A 19,187-nucleotide genomic window follows, 5' to 3' on the forward strand; every position below is an offset into this window, starting at 1 on the left:
GGAAGCCACCTTAAAGCAATATGAAAACCTTCTGAGCACAAGCCATCTGTAGTCAGGTTCCTTTTAGGGCTCAGAAGAGATTCCAGGGTAAAAGAAGCTCCTGAAGCAGCCTGTTACTCTGCATTATGTATGTATGCAAGTATAACTGCAAGGTAAATATCAATGAACTGACAGTCTTTGTTCCTCGTTTTATATTGTTGGAGAAATAGTGGTGCGTATTTGACAGTTCTCTATTTTCTGTGTGTTTCCAGCCTGGGCACACCAGTCAGGAACTAGGGGAAATAGACTTTAAGTTAAGCTAGTAAGTTTTAGGTTATTCAGTGACTATAGCTGGGTTAACTGACAACTTCAAACCTGACTCCTTTGTCATAAACACCACATCTGATCACATAGGCAGACCACACATGCCAGCATGGTGCCAGACGGATGAATGCCAGGCAACTGCAGAGCCATCTTCGAGTTCTGCTTTGTAAAACCACGTGTGGCACGACCCAGGGATGCCTGACCTGTTTGAAAGGTTTATTAAGGAACAGTAACAATACTTTGGCCAATGGCCTATTTATGTGCTCAGATCCTTTCCACATACACTTCTGATGGCATCACAGCAAAGCTAAGGGGAGCATGAGGTCGTCTTTCTGCCTGAAGATTTCTCCCGTTGAACACTGTTACACAGCAAGACACCCCTCGTTCCCTCGTCTCATCTTCCCATACAAAATATGTTTAAACTGGAAAGCACTGAGCATTCAGGGAGTGTGGGTAGTATAACTGAGACTGTCACTGTGCTCATCATATCCTGTTTTACAACAGTGTGCATGTGTATATTCATACTAACATTTTCAAAACCAACTATTGTAATACCATAGATGCTTGACTGCAAGGAAAATACACTAGACTTAACTCAATGTCACCTTTGATAAATAAAGATTAATAGCATTTTGTTGTGGATTAACCCGGGCAGGCAGCTAAGCCCTACACAGCTGGTCGCTTTCTCCCCCGAGTGGTATGGGGCAAAGTGAGAAAACTTGTGGGCTGAGTTACACAGCTTTACCGGTATGGAATGCTCCTTGGACCAGCTGGGGGCCACTGTCCCACCTGTGTCCCCTCCCAGCTTCTTGTGCATCCCCAGCCTCCCCGCTGGAGGGGCAGCCCGAGAAGCAGGGAACGTCCAGAGTCTGTGCGAGCACTGCTCAGCACCAGCTAAAACCTTGGGCTCTTACCAATGTTGCTCCGGTCACAAATCCAGAACACAGCACCCTAAGGGCTGCTATGAAAAAAACTGGCTCTATCCCAGCCCAAACCATACACTTTTATATACTTTAAATGCACTTATGTGAGCTTTTTGACTTTTCTGGAAACAATAAAAATCTGAAGTCACTTACAAGGAAAAGGTCTCAGGACTCCATTGGAGAGAATCTGGCAAACCGGCATGATCTAAGAGTTAAAAAATAAAAAATCAGTAAAGTACCGGAGCACTGTGAAATTTTGGCCCAATTTCGCTGTAGAAGGTATATAAAATCATTACAGTCAAACCATCTTTAATCCCAGGGATTCTCTGTAACACGTAAAAATCTCCTGCCATTCCTCTCCATGCACTAAGCATGGCATTTTTCTTTGACTGTGAACAACGACAATTTCTCCTTTATCAAAGAACCCAGGGGAGAAAAATCATCTTGTCTTTGCATAAAACACCACTCGTTTTTATGCTTTATATAAAATAATAATGAATGTGGAAGGATCACTAAGTTCCAAATCAATCACAGTCTTTTGATGTTATTATTAACTGCACATACTCCATTCTTGTGGTTTATGGTATCATCAGAACCCCTCAATTGATTTATACTCTGGTGATCTAGTTGTCTCTATTCATTATCCCATATTTAATTAATATATCCCTCAGAAGGAGTTGTCAAAAGACAAAGTTAATTATAGCAGCAAAAAAATCTAGTTGAAATCGCATCGTATTTTAGTTTAGCGACAGCTCCCACAAAAGAACATTTAAACTACTTTTGTATTTTTTCCTACTTCTCCGAATAAATACTATTGTATTTTTCCACCCAAGTAATACAGAAGACTAGTCTCTGCTATTTACAAGGCACTTTAGACTGGAAACATTATTAACATTTTACTATATATTTGCAATCTTTGAGCTACTTTTAAAGACCTGTTCCTGAAGAATGGAGAAGTTGGCAACAAGTAATTAACCTTATTCATCAGGTTCAAGTAGCACCCTTTATGAGGGAAAAGTGAGTATTACACCTGTATATAAAACCATCAGAATTTTATTCAAAATTATTCCAGCTGTACAGGCAACCTTTTCTGAGACACCTTCACCATGTTCAAACAAATGACTCCTTCTGGAGGAATGTTTGCAGAAACAGTAGATTTTAAGTTCACGGTGGAAAATATCGATATAAAATGAACATTTTAAGTCTTAAGTATAAATATTCACTGTGGGAACTGGATTCAAAGAGTTACACTCACCCAGAGATGTGGGGCTTGCACATCCAAAGAAAGCTGTCTGGCTGATATCTGTCAAAGAACACTGACGAATAACCTGCACTTTATGACATATTTTTCAGAATTTTAGTGAATGATTTTGCATTATGAATAATATTGAGCCAATCCTATCTGTTTCCAGGTATAACTTCAGGAAAGAAAAATTGGTCCTTGAACTGCACACAAGGAGTAAGCTGGGGATGAATGCCACTACGTATGTAGCACTTGTACTTTTTGTCACATGTTATGTCACACAAGAAATCTATTAAACCAATATTTTTAATACCTTCTGGTTATGGTTCATTTCTCATATTCCTCTCTTCATATGGCCACAAACTTTCGCTACTCTAGCTCTAACAGTAAAATCAGTAAAACAGTAAAAGACTGATGCCAAAAATATATAAAACATGAAAAAATTATCTAAAAGTGTCCCACTGATGAAAATCCATCTTACATGTACTCAGTTGTACACAGTTTCTTACTGTGCACCCAGATGCCTTCACAGAAACCCCTTCACAAAAACCCCTTCACAAAACTTCACCAGACAACCGATATCTCTCATAACTACAAAGATTCCCACATATTTTGGAGTAACAATCACTGCCACCTTCCAAATTTTCTCCACTGCCAGCGCTGCTGCTTAGAAAGCAGTGATTACATAGATGTTAGTCCAGTTTATAGGCCTGCAGACTGGCCATAGACCACTTATTGTGACCCCACGAACCACAGGCTATGATCTGGGAACCAGGGCTTTGAGACTCAGCTTCCCTGCTGTTCGCCAACTGCACAACAGAAACATTCATCCCAGAATGGCATTGCTGCAAAGCCATCGAGGACACCCACACGAAGAGGCAGGACTCTGCTCTTGAGCACACCACCATATGTATAAAAGCACTATAACATGTATTTTATTTCCTGAAATCTTTCTTTTGTTGTCATCAGCAGACTTCTAAATATAAAGGGGGATTTCAGGCTTCAGTTTTTCCCATCGGATTTGACTGGCTGCCATTGTGCAGCGCTGTCACTCCAGGGTAACCCACACCTTCCCTTCGAGTCCCAGAATTTACAAAAGCTTTTGAATGCTGTTTCTGATGTGGGACATATAACATTAGCATCCATGACAGCCATACTGCGATGAAGTGTGAAACGGAAATATATCTCTATCTGTGGGCAATAATAACAATTAGCCCATCAAAAGGGAAAACATGCTCCAGCACCCTCCTGCAGAAGATTAACGCTGCTTCATAAGCTGGCCGGACAACAGTAGCTTTTACAGCCCAAGCAGGGACATGGCAAGTATAGTTCCCTTCTGATCTGCTCTAGAAAACAGCGCTTTGAATGCCAACCTGCAAGAGCCAGATGTTGATGATTGTTTTCAATGCTTTGATAAATTTCCAAAAGCTGATCTAAGGATGCCACTGCAGAAGGTTCCCAGGAGCATCCCAAAAGGGGATACAATTCCTGGAGGCAACATGAATTTATAATAGAGCTGGTCAGCTTATTCTTTCTATGTTATTCAGACGATTTAGTGATATAATTTCAGTTTATTAAGGATTTCTGAGCAGACTTCAGCTTCTTGCCCATTCATTTACTGTTTGCAATCATCTTACACCCAGCTAACCCAAGCAGGTAGTAGCAAACAGTGAAAACACCTAAGGCCACTGCTTATTTAGGTATTTTCAATGTGTGACCTAAACTATTTAAATTAATGAACATAACAAACATAAGAACCAAATGAAGAATAAATATGGATAAACATATTATATAAATCAAAATTAGAAAATAAACACAAGCGTTATACACAAATAATATATACATTATTATACTTAAATATTATTATACATTAATATAAGCAAAGAACATAAGAGTAAAAAAACAAAGAACATAAGAATCAAGCTAGTCTGTCCAAGTGTCCAAAAGGAAGCTCAGCATGAAATAGTCATTCCAAAGGGGAATATACTTTTGTAACGTGTGACTAGTTATGATTGCTAAGAGTGAGACTGCGACCACAGACCAGCAGAGTTTATGACCATCCAATTTACATAAATTTACTTGTTGACTTCAAAAATCTCTCTTGAATATTCATCCTCATTCGTGAGTTTTTCCCCTTCGTACTCATGCAGTCACAGGTTTGAGATTGTTATAACACAGCTATTTAGCCCGGCTTTTTGGTGTATACCACCGAATAAAGCATGGTCCCCTTTTAATTTCAGCTCGGCCGAGATGGTATAGTGACCAGAATCATGGAGCTTTCTTTTTTTTGGGGGGAGCAAACATCTCCCATGACTCTAACACACTCCCTGCTGCAGGCACCATGTATTTAAGGATAAAGTATGGCTCCTTTGCAGTGCTCCTTTCGAGTAACATGCAGACTCTTGCTGGCACTCCAATACAGTGATAATGGATATAGGCTGAGGAAAAAAGGACAACAAAACTGTATAGGATGGAGAGTATCAATAGTCTTTCATCAATACAAGGACATTAGAAACACATTTAAAAAAACCTTCATCAGACCGTCTGTGTGCATCCCTGCCACAAATAACCGATGTTCTCATGAATTTACCGAGAAACCCAGTAAGTAAATACTCCTTCTCTCGTATAGCAAAAATGGAAGGGGAAAAAAAGGTTGTGAAGTGTCTGCCAGGGAGTATATACAAACTAAATCAAAGGTATTGTTCAAAATTTACAGCAGGTCATCTCTTCTTTTTTTCCTATTTCTTTTCAATATCGAATGAAGGGCTGACCAGCAAGGTCAAACTTTCCTTATTAATGAGGCATTGCTAGAGCTTTGTCTCATTAGGGCACTCAGAACTATGCATTTACTGCAATTTGCAGCACTTAATAGAGAAAGGTCAGAGCGGGTTACGTTCAATTTCCACTTGGCAGAGGGAGGAAAAATGGAAGCAATTCATTTGCACAAATTTGAATAATTCTTCTCAGTCTCCTTTTCTTTATCTATGTCTAGATAATTCCTGCATCTTAGCCTACTCACAATCATCCCAAACCTGCCAACAGTCAGCTTTCTATGAAGGCTGTAACGGAGCTGACAGCTTCTATGAATCCAGGTGTCAAAATAAAGCCATTCACTCACCCCCCTCCCCTCACTCACAACAGGGAATAGACGAGCTGCCTCTAGTGAGCTCTTAAACTTATCATAAATGTATCAAGATTGCTGTGGGCCATGAAACAGCTGTAGACAATTAATCTTTCCACAATTCTTCGGCATAAGAATTGCTTTCCCTGCGAAGTAACATCTGCCATGCTGAGGTGATTATTCATGGGCAATGGGTGCCACCATAGTTTTATGCATAGAGCCATCAGTGGCAATGAAGCAAAATTTATAGTTTTCCCTGGTTCAGTAAAAATAACATTTCGGCTGCATTAAAATGTCATCCATCAGCATTGTCCCAGAACACAGGGCCCCATCTCATCCAGAGAAATTAAAAAGTATTCATTTTAATGCTAACTTGTGAAGCTTGCAGTGACATTGCTTTTTTTTTTTCCCTCCTTTTTTTGTAAGCAATATTGAGGAGGAGGAGGAGAACTGAGGGAAAAGGTTACGTGGTGCAGCGAAGCTGAGGATTAAATGTGCTACTAGGGAGTAATGATATACCAATTACTGGGCTGCTGGTTCTTATTTATTCATAACCCCTGAACGCTTAATCAAAAATCCTTGAATCAAATTGAACAACTAAAGAAGGAAAGTTATTTCACAGAGCTAATGTAATTCTTCAGCTTAGAAAAAAAAAGCAAGGGAGTGCCAAATGGATATAAAGGCAAGATATGCCTCTTGCCAGAGTAGTAGGGTTAGTCTTTTAAAACATTAGCTTAAAGGAGCAGGGAAATTTAAGCCGGAAATGTAATGGTTGTAATTTACAAGCGAGTTTCTATTCTAATTCCTAGAGTAAAGCTGATTAATGCCTGCTTTGGCAGCATGCTCGAGGGAGAGAAGTGTGCAAAAACTTATGGTGTGAATTAAAAGTGCTCTGCGTTGCTAATGTGTCATGGCTAGATCTCAGCTACCATGCTGCCTGCACAGTATCTTGCTCGGGCAAACAGTGACAAAGATAAGATTGCTGTCTTTGGAGATGCCACTGGTGTTAGTAAAGACAACACACCTCAGATTAATTTTGAGGCAAATTAAGCTAAATTAATTTCTGCAGTTTGTTCAAGAGAGGTAGTAGTCTGCACATGCAACCTCTTTTAGGACGAGAATTTATACTTATCATCCTCATCTTTAAGGACAGGATTGTTTATAAAAGCTCTGCCCTGAGATTGCAGGTGAAGCACAGCACCAAAAGAAGAGCTTCCCCACAAAAGCAGCCTTCACTCTAGGCAGCTTGGAGCAAACACAGAGCAAATTTTGTCTTCACCTACTGGGTTTAACTCAGCGTGTCCACAGACAGGTTTCACCCATCAGTTTTACAGTCGTGTTTTTGCCCCCTAAGCTTTTTCTTTCCACAGTATTTCCATGCAGACAAGCTTTCCCTGAGGGTTCAAACACTATTCGTTTTGTGTTTCTGTCTTATGATCAACCACCTTAAAACATGATTACCCAAAAAGAGAAATTCAGGCTTGGACCCAAAATGAGATCTCAAATCCTTCAGAAACTTAGGTGATACCAGAACAGCTGTTGTTTTATTAAAATAATTGTAGCAGGTAGATGTACTACTATTACACTAACTAATCCTCAAAGTACAGCTTGCTCAAACAAAAATACCACCTTCTCTCTTCTGAGAGTCTCAAAACCATGGGAAGTGCATGGTAACAGACACTTCCCAGTCCAGCGCCTGTATCTGAGAAGTCAATTAATTATGGCCTGAAAAATAAACTACGTGCTCATAAGTGAGAGGCAACAGTCAGGAGCTGAGTGGTGGTGAGCAACTCCAATGAGGGACAGACAGGCTTGTGACAAAATGTTACCTACCTAGTTTGTTAATTAGCTTCTTTCTTCTGCTTCCTGTATGGTAAGAGGACTGGCTCAAGGCCCATGTCTAGAACGAAGGAGGCTGAGCTGGTCTCTAGTGCATTCTCCATTTTTTACTGATTGCTGCAGAAAAGAAAAAAAAAAAAGAAACAACAACATGAGATGCAAAGAGACCTATCGGCAGCACAGGAACAAAAAAAATCATTGTGATGGTTTGCACAAATTCTTTCAATCACACTGCTGATTCATTGGACAGGACAGGTTAAGCTCTCGGGTCCTGCCTGACCTCACCTGAATTATGAGGTGCCTTGCATAGAAGAAATATTACTGTTGGCAAGATCGGAAAAGAGTAACAGTGCCTGCCAGGCTCTCTTGAGACTCCAGTGTATCAGCCAAAGTGGCACGCTGAAGGACATAAGACCCAAGCGCGAGGGAAGTACTGAAGGAGAATCACAAGTAACATTCCGGTATGGATTAAGAGAGAGAATGAAACAGCTAGTGAGAAATTATTTAAGAAATGGATTTGACATAAAGAGAATATACAGATCAACTCATTAGGGTAGAAGGGGAAACTCATTAGGGTGGAAGGGAAAAGACATTTCATGTTTGCTAGACTGCTTTGTTGAATGGAGGGAACGATGAAGTGCAAGAAGCCAAAAGAAATGGCTATGAGAGGGAGCTAGAGAATGAAAGCAGTGGAAAAAGCACTAGAAAAGTTCTGAAAGGAAAATATAAAGTTAGGAAAAAAATCCACATGAAGGATAATGACAAAAAGAGGAGTAGAAACACAGGCAGCTGATACAGTTAATTTTCAGCCGTCTAAAGGCTCCTCTATTTGCAACCTTACACTTAGTTGTGAAATTCCATCTAGGGAACATGGATCAGATCCCTCCTCATTTCCACAGGCCATCTGAACTTTCCTGGATTCAGTCTACATGCAGAAATAACAACCTTTCAGTCACCCCAGCTGAGAAAGCACAGTAATCCAGAGAAAGTACAGACTTTGCATTTTCATGGAGATTTTTACTTTCACCTGATCTTGGCACACATTCCTTAATCTCAAAAAAATATGTTTTTTTGGCTTAAGAATGCAAAGCTCTTCATGAACAGAAGTAGTCCACAGGCTGTGGCTAACCAGCTTTTCAAAGAAAAAGAACAAAGAAGAAAAACACAAACGGTTCCAATTTTCTTTCTTTTTTTCAAGTCAGAGAGGCGAGGATAAAACAGAAACTTGAATAAACAAGAAAGTCTGCTAAATTTCATATACCTAACTCTAGGAGTCAAAATAATGCAACCTTTACTTCGCGTGCTGTGGAGCTGCCTGGATGCTTGTATTTAGGCTAGACATCAGGAAGAGGTTCTTCACCAAGAGGGTGGTTGCACACTGGAACAGGGTCCCCAGGGAAGTAGTCACTGCACCAAGCCTGTCTGAATTTAAGAAGTGTTTGGACTGTGCGCTTAGTCACATGGTGTGATTTTTTGGGTAGACCTGTGTGGTGCCAGGAGTTGGACTTGATGGTCCTTATGGGTCCCTTCCAACTTGGGATGTTCTATGATTCTGTGATTTTATGAAACTGTTTTAGGGATTAGTTAAGAATGGGGTTATCACAAGCACATAAGAATGGACTTGAGATTTGGTACCACACCTATCTCTGACAGCTTCAGGGAGCAGACTCCCAAGCAAACAGCATGAGACCAAGACAGAACATTTTTTCTCCTGGATGTTAATGCCAGTTTCCAGCTATGATTGTTTCAGGGATCTCCTGAGCCAAACGTTTCCTCTACAGCATCTCTTGTAATATCCAGTCCATCTTAACAGCACTACTGTGCTTTTGATAAAGCAACGGTATCGGGCAGTTCTTAAGACCTGCCCCTAGCTCAGTGCTATCCCCTCCCCGCTACCACCTGTCTCTGAAGAAGGGCAGTAGGAGATACACACTTGACGGGACTACTGGCAACGGAGCCTGGCAGCAGAGCGTGGTGTAAATGGCACACAGAGATCAGCTTTCCTTGGCAATAACCAGCCCTCTGACAGCAGACATGAGGGCACACGGCCTGAGCTCTCCAGATTTTCCCAGCAGCTCTCAGGATATTTGCCAGCCTGGGGAGCCGGGCTTCTTGTGCGTTCAGCGGAGCAACAGAGCTACACCAGGTGACTCCTTTGTCTCTGTGGAGGGGAAACTGGCTGAGATGATCAAGCAAGTGAACATTTTCTGGACGTTAGTTATAGACGCATGTTCTGATTTTCCATCTAAAAATGTTTCAACTCAAATGGTATGCCACAACACTTTTAAAGTTTGGATCTTTTTTAAGCTGTACAATTACCCTTCCCAAGAAACGTTAGGACAAGACTATTAACCATGTTACTGATTTTCTAAAATGACAGTCTTACTGTGACTTCATTGGGAAATCTGCTGATGCCAGGCCGTAACTACACTCAGTGGTCACACCAAGCCATCCTGTCCGACCAGGAAGGTCTCTCTCACCTTGAAGACGCCTGGCTTTCACTATGGTACATTTCCCCTTCGAGAGATTTGCGGAGAGCTTTTAATTATCATTTATAATATGTAGTTTGGAAACCCACAATGTTTTCCCACATCCCACTGCAAATTTCCTCTAACATAGTACAAAGGTTCAATGAAGAGCCAGTCTTACAGGCTGCAGCACATTCTAGCAGCCTGGATACATTCCCAGGGCCTCCAGGGAACTTGGAGATGACATTTTTGGCCAGCATGCAGCCGAACATCTCTGTCCTCCCAATCCAGGTCTATCATGCATAGTATTTTAGCTCACCTGGCTTCACAAACCAGTACAACCATACTTGCCCTTTGCTGGGCCAAAGCACCAGCACAATTGGGAACAGCACAACAACTCCAGCCAAAGGAGTTTCCCATAGGCAAAGGAGAAGAGGCCAGCCCTGGCAGGGAAGTACTCTGCTAGCCACTGATCAGGTGAGGGGATGAGGAGATCACAAGTGACCTGCTAAGAGTCATGTGAGACTGCAACCAACCTGGGAACTGTCCACTGATCCTCAGTCACACTCTTCCATCAAGCGCTCCTTCATGCTTATCTTTGTTCTTGGTACATAGAGAGACATGCTCCTCTCCAGCAATTTCTCAGCAGCAAGACCTGCGCGTGATGCAAGAAGCCATTTTTGGAGAGCTGAGTATCTTCTGTTAATTTTAACAAATCACCATTTTTTTATTTCCTGCGACACTCACAACAAAGAGAGAATTCCCACTGAGAAGAAATGACATGCTTCTGGAACCTCAACTCCCGGCCAACAGCACCCCTTTGTTCACTTTCTACTAGTAACAAAAAATATGTGGTGCTCACATCTGCAGCCAAGCAAAGAGCAAATAACATCCTTTCTCATATTCTTCACATAGGGCTGAACACCTTTTTTTTATATGGTTATTTACTCTAACTTTACTTCATTAGTGTTAAAGACTTTATTTCATGTTAAATGTTGGGGGTCTTTTAAAATAGGAGACACTGGGAAAAAATAGAGGGCTGCTTTATCAAACACATTAAACTCTTATCTCTACTTGATTTTAAAAAATTGTGAAGCACAAATTATCCAGAGCTTAGCACTCAGAGTCTCTTCCTTGGCCTATAAAGTCAACAGTTATGGTGTTAAAGTTTAATCAATCCCATAAAATGTTACTCAGAAAGTGACCCTGGTGTTATGGCTGAAGTACATCTCCTACATTAAAAAGCACTTTTGTGGAAGCCAGAGCAGTGTTACTGAAAGAGCGAGCTAATAGGTATCTAGATGAGGTTAAGAGAGGGAGGTAGGAGGAAAGGAGAGCATTCTGAAAGGCAGTAAAGGGAGGAAAACAGGAGAGGGAGGGGAAATCAGCTTCTTTCAAATGGTTCCCCATGGACCTAAATATGAATAGATGAATGATCATATTGGAAGGATAAAAAGCTCTTTAGACACTTGCCCAGAAGCTGAGTTCTTCATGAATTTCATAGTAAAGATGGATGCAGTTTTCACATTCAGTACAGGAAGATCACAGCAAACACCACCCAATGGTCTCTCACTGTAGAGAGATGACAGGGCATGGCCAACTCCTGCAAAAAAATAGGTTTCAGGATACTGTTAAGATTACATTAATCAAACTACAACTTTATCAGAACATTGTAGTTGTTGGCAAAAGAAAAACTAAAGCCGAAAGATCATTAATTACAGTCTGAACATTCTTCTTTAACTCTATCATCATGACTACCTGAGAACCTTCGTTTCTCACATCCAGCTACCTTCCACCCAAACAAAGGAGCCTGAGGCAAGATGAATATCAGGCCTTATCACATATTCTAATTGATTTCTGTTTTGGATTAAAACACCCAGCATCCTTCAATATTTTGTAATGGTCAAATAACTTTGGTTCTTATCATCAGTAAAGAACGTAAAAGGCCACAAACACTTCTGAGGGAGGCGGTATGGCTTAAAATCAGAATGGTTAAGCCTCCCAAAGAATTCAAACTGCACAGCATGCGACCAGATCTCTGCATTTCACAGAGCACAATTTGGGCTCTCTCACTCACCAACAAGTTATGAAGTCTGCCAGATTTTAGGTCAAGATTGTAAACTGTGCTAAACCCTTGGTCCAATATATCATGTCATTCAGACCCATATCTAAACATATGCAATCCACACAGATCATTATTCGGAAAAAACTAAGGTTAGTATCGTACCAGAAATAGTCCCCTATGTCAGATGCTATGCAATAAGAACTAGAGGCAGAGTCTGTGGTTAACTCAGACTTCAGAAGCAGCTGAACAAAAATTATTTAAAGACTGTAAAAGGAAAAATTCCTCTTTCAAAGGCCTCAGTCTCAGAATTATCTGCTGGTGATAAGCAAGATATTCCAAAATCCTAAATACTCCAAAGGAAAAAAAATTCATTTGCTTACTACCTATAAGGAAGTTTCTAGTGACTTTTTTCCCTCAGGCCATTCTGTAAAGATGATTCCAAGTTAGTTATACACTGAAGTGGCAATCTCATCTGCAGCATCATAACATAATAAGAAACTAGTTTCTCAGCATATTTTAACTGACAAAGATAACCCCAGAATCATAAAATGGTTTAAGCCTTTTATTAAAAGATTATCCTAGCCTGATCTGGGGTGTGTTCCAGTACTGCTGTTCCAGAGAGTCTCTTAATGCAATACGGATTTGTTGCAGCTGTGCAGAGTCGTATCTCTTCCACTTAAAACAAGGAAAGTTCTCAAATTAAGGGAAGAAAAAAAAATTGTTCAAGTCAAAGTTGCAAATTTCACCTGGAAAAGAATGCTGGACAGCTCCCTGAGCCCATGGGGCTCTCAGGCTGGCTGCTCAGCAGCGAGCCCTCCTCAGCTCTTCTCAAAAATCTGCCAGCATCTGAAAGGAAACATTCTCGCAGCTAGTTGGAGTTACATCTCAAATAACTCTGTGTTCCCTCTCACACGGATAACACACAATGCAATAGGTACCTGCAATGATTCCAGCAGAAGACAGGTATTGACTCTGAGAGCTTTGCAGGTCAGACTGAATGTCAAGAACAAGACAACAACTTGAGGAATAAATTATGGAAAGCTCTTCACATTTCCTACATGTTTGCAGTTTTGCACAAGTTAATCTGCAAATGCTATTGTATGCTAGAACCCAGATGAAGCAATTTGAATGCACAAAGGCAGCAGAACATATCATCCAGGTTCACACCTAATGATATTAATATGAAGTTCACTTTGAACATCTCAATTCACATCATAATTTGGAATTCCTCCAATTTTTGGTAGTGTTCAGGACTGAGGTTTTGACAAGTAATCTTGTAATGTATGGCAATGCAAGAAATATTTTAATGCATGTAATATTTTAACCAAATGGCAAATCATAGTACAAATTCAATTGTTACCTCTGAGAAGTTTTCACAGCTGAAACACTGCAGCATTCTGTACAGTGTTTATACCCAACTACAGCAACAATTTTCTTTGACTTACCTATGCTGAGTGCCGGGCCAAGATACTGAGTAAAATGATGGGAACACCCACCTTATTAACTTGAGGGCCTTAAATTGTTCAGGTGAATTTGCAAACATGCACATGTTGACTTCAGCAGATCAACTTCTAAGGTCTCCAGTACACTAATGGACCCCGGTCTCCAGAATGACCAAGCTACAGAGCTACAGACTGATTAACTTACTGTATCCATCACCAAGTCCACTGGAGCAGTTGATCTGCTTCCCGCCACCCCCCACCCCGTCCCCAGGCTACCTTTACACAGCTTTAACCACAGGTTTTCATCCCTGCTGAGCGACTACTACAAAGCCATGGCTGCCACCTCCGAAGCTTTCCTTCACTGTTTAACCTAAACATTTTGCCCTCCTTTTCATCTCACTTTTCAAAGTCTGTATTTCGTATATACAATAAACAATTCCTTCTTTTTTTTTTTCTCACAGAGAAGGAGTATTTGTAGACCATGATTTCTTGCTCAAAACGGAGATGTTTATATGGCAAACAATAAATCACCCGTCTCCACGCCGTGCCTCAGACTGCCAAAAATCAAAGTGAAGTTCTCTTTAAGTAATCTCACACCAAAACGAGGCCCTTTATCATCATCTTGATTGGGAACATATTGCTAGTGAACACAGACAAGTTCCAATGAGAATAAGGGATAGCATTTAGCAGGGATGCAATTAATTACAAAAATATCTAAGTATGCTTTCAGTATAAAATTTAGATACAGATTAGTGTTCAAACCCACCAGCGCAGAGGGAGGATCGCTATTTCAGTGTTCTTCTGACCAGTCTATTCAAATTATGAGCTAAAAAGGGCTTTTTTGCTGTTGTTGTTCCCTTAAGTAACTTCTTATTTAAAAGGATGTGAATTAACTTAGAATGAATGTTCAATTCATATAGTTGAATCGCCATCATCATTATTACAGGAAGCTCTAATCATTATGCAGCCACTAATATCAGACACTCTGCTGGCTTGCCTTTAATGAACATGACTCACATTTCACTTTGATGATTCCTACACCCATGTCTCCTCTGTGCCTTCTGCTTCTACCCAACCATGGGGGAAGGGTGGCCTACGCAGCTTTCTAAAGATGAAAGGCCACCTTTTAAGAAAGGAATCACTCCCAATGCCTGTTTTATAGGTGCTCATGCTGCAAAAGCCTTAGAGATATCCGGAGAGTCCAGAAATTACTCACAGCCATCTTATTTCCAGGAGTCCCAAACTGTGACACCTTTGGTGGCATACCAAAGGAGTGCTTTCCTGAAGAGGGCTGAACTGCCTGTAGCATTTCCTCCAGAAGAGTCACCTTCCCATCCTGCTCACTTCACTCACCACTACAAGAGAACGCAGTAGCTGATGCGGAGTGGGGCTGGCAGGGAAGAGGCTTGCAGAGGTGACAACAGAAAGATGCGAGTGCACTGTACTAAGGACAGGAAACCAAAGGGCCCATGGGAATATTCCTCACAGACCCTGCACCCTCCTTTCTCACCCAAATCTAAATTCAGGGCAAAAATCTGCCATTAAGATACTGCAGCTTGAGATAGCTCAAACAGTCTGCATGGTTCACTTAACTCTATCTCCCAGGGTCTTAAATATATTCACAGTACAGACCATTTTTCAAAAATCCACCTCGATCACATAGCAGTCAGAAATAAGCCTGTGGCACCCACAAACAACTGCTTGAGAAGCATTACCAGTAACAGCTGAGCACAGGCACAAAGTTTGCACTTTACACGTCAGCTACAACAAAACAACACACAACCACAGTGACAGAAATATGGATAAAAAACTGCTACTTTGCACAGGACTTGCATTGAATTTCTTAAACTTTTGTTGCCACTAATTACACCATTGAATCGCAGAATTAATTTCATTACAGACCCTGTCATTTAAACAGAATCTTACTTCTATTAAGCTCACTGCTAGAGCCAATTCAATGCCGTGTGTTAACACTGCCTTCCCAAAGGATAAGACCTTAACAGTTCGAGACTGACAGGTAGTGGTTTTATGGGTGGTGGTTACAGGTGCAAATAAATTACTTCTCTGCACAACAAGAAATCCTCTATTGCACTCATCAGTTAAATTAGACTAAAATATTTTACAGCATTCCTGCTGAACACATAAAGGAAAAGCTGAGAAGACTTTCACAGAAGTGCCTCCAAATCCATCCCAGGTGTGATGTCTGACAACCACAAAGCACTTTGCCACCGGAGGCCACGGATGAACAACACTACAGGCCCTTAAAACACTTGCAGTAGTCTAGGGAGGAAGGATGTCATTTCCAAAACTCATTGACAAGTTTAACATTACAGTTGGCTTCCCATTATTTTGTAGTCTTTAGGTTTTCCCTAAGCTTCATTATGACACACAAATTCCTTTCTTTCCCTTATTAGCATTTGAGAGGCTGGTAAAGTAAAGTGTCACCACAATTTCTTAAATGAGTTCAATTGTTCAGAACCTGTTTGGCATCCACTCTTGCATGTAGCATTGCATAGGAAGGAGGTTTGGTCTGCTCCTGACTTCAAGTAAGTGCCGGTGGGTATAATAACCTGTGTTTATGCAGCACTTAAAAGACAACCAATTCAGCATATATGCCATTATATATATATACGTATACACTATCACAGTTTCTATGCTGCAAGCCCTTGATAGGTCTGCCTGAGACATTTACATCTTTAATGGGATGGCTTATGCTATTTCAAGATCAATTTGCATGAGATATCTGTTGAGGGATAAGGAAAACAGCATTTTTTTTTGTCCATTGCTGCTTCACACACAATCTGAGGAGTTCTCACTCGTCTCAGTCAGGTCCAGCTAGAGATCATCACCACAACTTATCTTAGAAACACGTTAGTGATGCACACTGTACAGGGAGAATGCAGGAAAAATTTGAAAGTTTCCAGACTACCAAACATGTTAAACATGTGAGTTTAACACTCACATGTGCTAAAAATAAAGGAACACAGTACCTCTTGTAGTTTGCTGATAGAGGCTGACAATAGATGGGGCTACATCCTTCCTGCAGTCCTGCCTGGAAACCATGGAATGACGTTTTGGGAGCAAGGCCTCACCCTGCAATCCCTCTTCTTTAGCAGGATGGAGCTTTCCTCACTCAGTGTGCCAAGAAAAAGCTTGTTTAAGCGTCAGGAAACAGGGATGAGAGTCAAGCTCACTCAGGCAATCCTACGCGCCTTCCCAGTGATTCCATGGGCACAGCGTGCCCACGGCAGGCCTGAGCCCATCACTGCTCTGGAGCAGGCCAGGATGTATTTCTGAGCTCAATACTTTGCACCCCAGAACCTCGGTGTGATAGTTGTGTGGCTGCCACATGGGGAAGGCTGGGGGCAAGTGAGCAAACTGACAGTCAAACTTCAGAGGATGCTCCTGGGAAGGGACGAGGATGGGGCACAGTGTGTACCTCCCCTGCCAAAGAGCTTTACTGCAAGGAGGGGGAACAAAGCATCTTAAGAACAGCACAGGGAATAAAAGCGGTCTCTGATCCTGCACTACCTAAAGCAACATGGAGCAGACAGCAAGGGACCCTGTCCTAATTACCAGAGGAAGACAAGAGACTACCCTTTACCTACAATCTTTGGTAACCAGTTATACGTGACATTTATGCCGATGTTTCGCTCCCTAGTTGCATTTATTATTAGTTTACAGTACATGCCCAGTGCTTTTAAGAGATGCAGGACTTCCTTCCATTTTGGTTTGGGGGGACCACAGCTATTATTTTATGCACCCAGTTCCTTCTGCGATTGCTCCCCATTACCTCTGAAACGACACAACAGCCTTTTTTAGTTCTTTGGTCTACAGCACACAAGGATTTGTTGGGTCACAGCTGAACTATTCCTGGAAATGCTAAACATCTCATGCCCAAATTTCATTTGTAGTGCAGCTCAGCAGCTCAACTGGCCATCACTGATGTTAGCCTAACATGTTCAAATAGTTTTGGAACAGGAATGAAAGAACCAAGTCAGCTAAAATAACATCTCTGGTATGAAAGGTTGGTCAGAGCTCTTAGTGATCCCAGAACAAAGTGTTTTCCTTTGTTTTAGATGAAAACAAAATGAATATCCCCAGTACTCACTCACTGCTGTCATCCTGCTTCACACCTATTACAACCAAGAAAAGAAGTAGAACTGCCGATTACCAATGGGAAGACTGTGGTTTTTAGATTGACCTGCCGAAGGAAACAGCAGTTAACAAAGGAAAAGCTGTATGAGTTCAGAAGCCTGTGAAACCATCCTGAGGCACCCAGGCATCACCCACACAAATTCGTTGCCCAGAGTCCCCCGAGACTTTGGGGCCAAATTCTGACATTTCAGCTAATGCTGAAAAGCATCTTCCACAAGTAGCTGCACAACAAGTGAGCGTGAGCCACCAAGTTATGCTTTAACCCTCACAGGCTCGTTCAAGTTTGCAATTATCCCAAACTGTATTCTTGTCAACAACATACAACTTTCAATACATCACTTGCTTTCCAAGTCAAATTAGCACTTCACAGTCAGACTGTGCTTCCTAGACAATTCTGTCCTAATTGAGACTTTCATGATTTTATTTCAAGAGGGCAAGAGCTTTCATTTGTGATTTCAGCTGCGGGGACAGATAGATAATGAACTGTGTAAGTTTCTCCAAACAAAATATCACATCCCCTAGATGCAGCTACCTGACAAAAGACATTAGAGTACAGGAGCCAGGGCTGTGCTTAAGCTCAGACATGTATTGTTAAATGTGACATGCTCAATTTATCATTAGTTATGAAGTGAAAACGGATGAATACACATTCAATTTAGTTCAGCTGCTTTCTTCATTTATCACACTCTTTCATCATCCATCATTCTTCCCTACCACCCTTTTGATTTGAACAAATATCACACTTTCATAAGTTTAATCTAATTAATCATAATTGTAAGGTAATGTTCCCTTAATGAAGCGTATATTGGGCTTTATAAAGTTTGTTGCAATTTTAATAAAATCTGTTCCAGATAGAATCTACAAATGTTTTCAATGGAGCCAGAACCAGCCCTATCTCTCTGTCCCATTCATTACTAAGGTTGATGATGATGTATCAGTACAAAGAGCTGCTCAAGCATATTGCTCTTTTATAGAACAACTGTTTCAATAAATTGAAAGCGTTCATCATTTTATGAGACAAGACATGCAGTTAAAAAAACTTAATTGAAGTAGAAACAAATTAGGAAACCAGCCTTAAAGATTTGTCATACATTATTGCTACGAAATATACAATTCTTGCTATCTTCTGAGGGCATCTTGCATGCCAAAAAATGGAGAAAGAAGAAATTGCTCTTTAGCATCATAAGTGGTGGGCAGAGCTAGGAAGTTTTGCTGCAGTTCTCCAGCTGCAGTTAACCCAGAAGGGCCCCACTGTCTAGCAATACCAATGAACCAAAAACTCAGTGCAGAAGACCGAGTCACAACATTTCAGTTCTGCTCAGGGCTACTGGAAAACTTCTGGCCAACACAGTCAAGCAATGCCAAATTTCATTCTTCTCTCCACTGTCTGTGGTGGACAACATGCCTTACCTTGTCTTGTTTTGATTTTCCAAGGTTCATAAAGCAATTTGGAGCATCTGGGCAGAAAGTGCTGTAGACAGTCAATATGACTTATGACCATTATTAATGTGCAATTTTATTTGATCATTATTAACACACAGACACTCTCCATACCAAGACTAACATAGCCTCCATTTGCTAACATCACAGCACACTCATTTGTATCTGTTTCAACTCTTATATTG

At 41.0% G+C, this 19,187-nt stretch overlaps 1 protein-coding gene across 1 annotated transcript in view; it reads right to left on the minus strand.

The window, feature by feature from the left end:
* The window catches only part of LOC308193946 (uncharacterized protein), a 257,562-nt gene that overhangs the window by 229,135 nt on the left and 9,240 nt on the right, over positions 1–19,187 (minus strand). Inside the window, exons 2-6 of the mRNA XM_080589144.1 lie at positions 11,371–11,500; positions 10,434–10,552; positions 7,424–7,546; positions 2,482–4,907; positions 1,380–1,431 (exon numbers count right to left, since the gene is read on the minus strand). The gene's annotated coding sequence lies outside the window, so the exon portion shown is untranslated. The remainder of the gene's footprint in view (positions 1–1,379; positions 1,432–2,481; positions 4,908–7,423; positions 7,547–10,433; positions 10,553–11,370; positions 11,501–19,187) is intronic.

This window comes from Anser brachyrhynchus (assembly GCF_964034855.1).
Source record: "Anser brachyrhynchus genome assembly, chromosome: 4".
NCBI classification, from domain to species: domain Eukaryota; kingdom Metazoa; phylum Chordata; class Aves; order Anseriformes; family Anatidae; genus Anser; species Anser brachyrhynchus.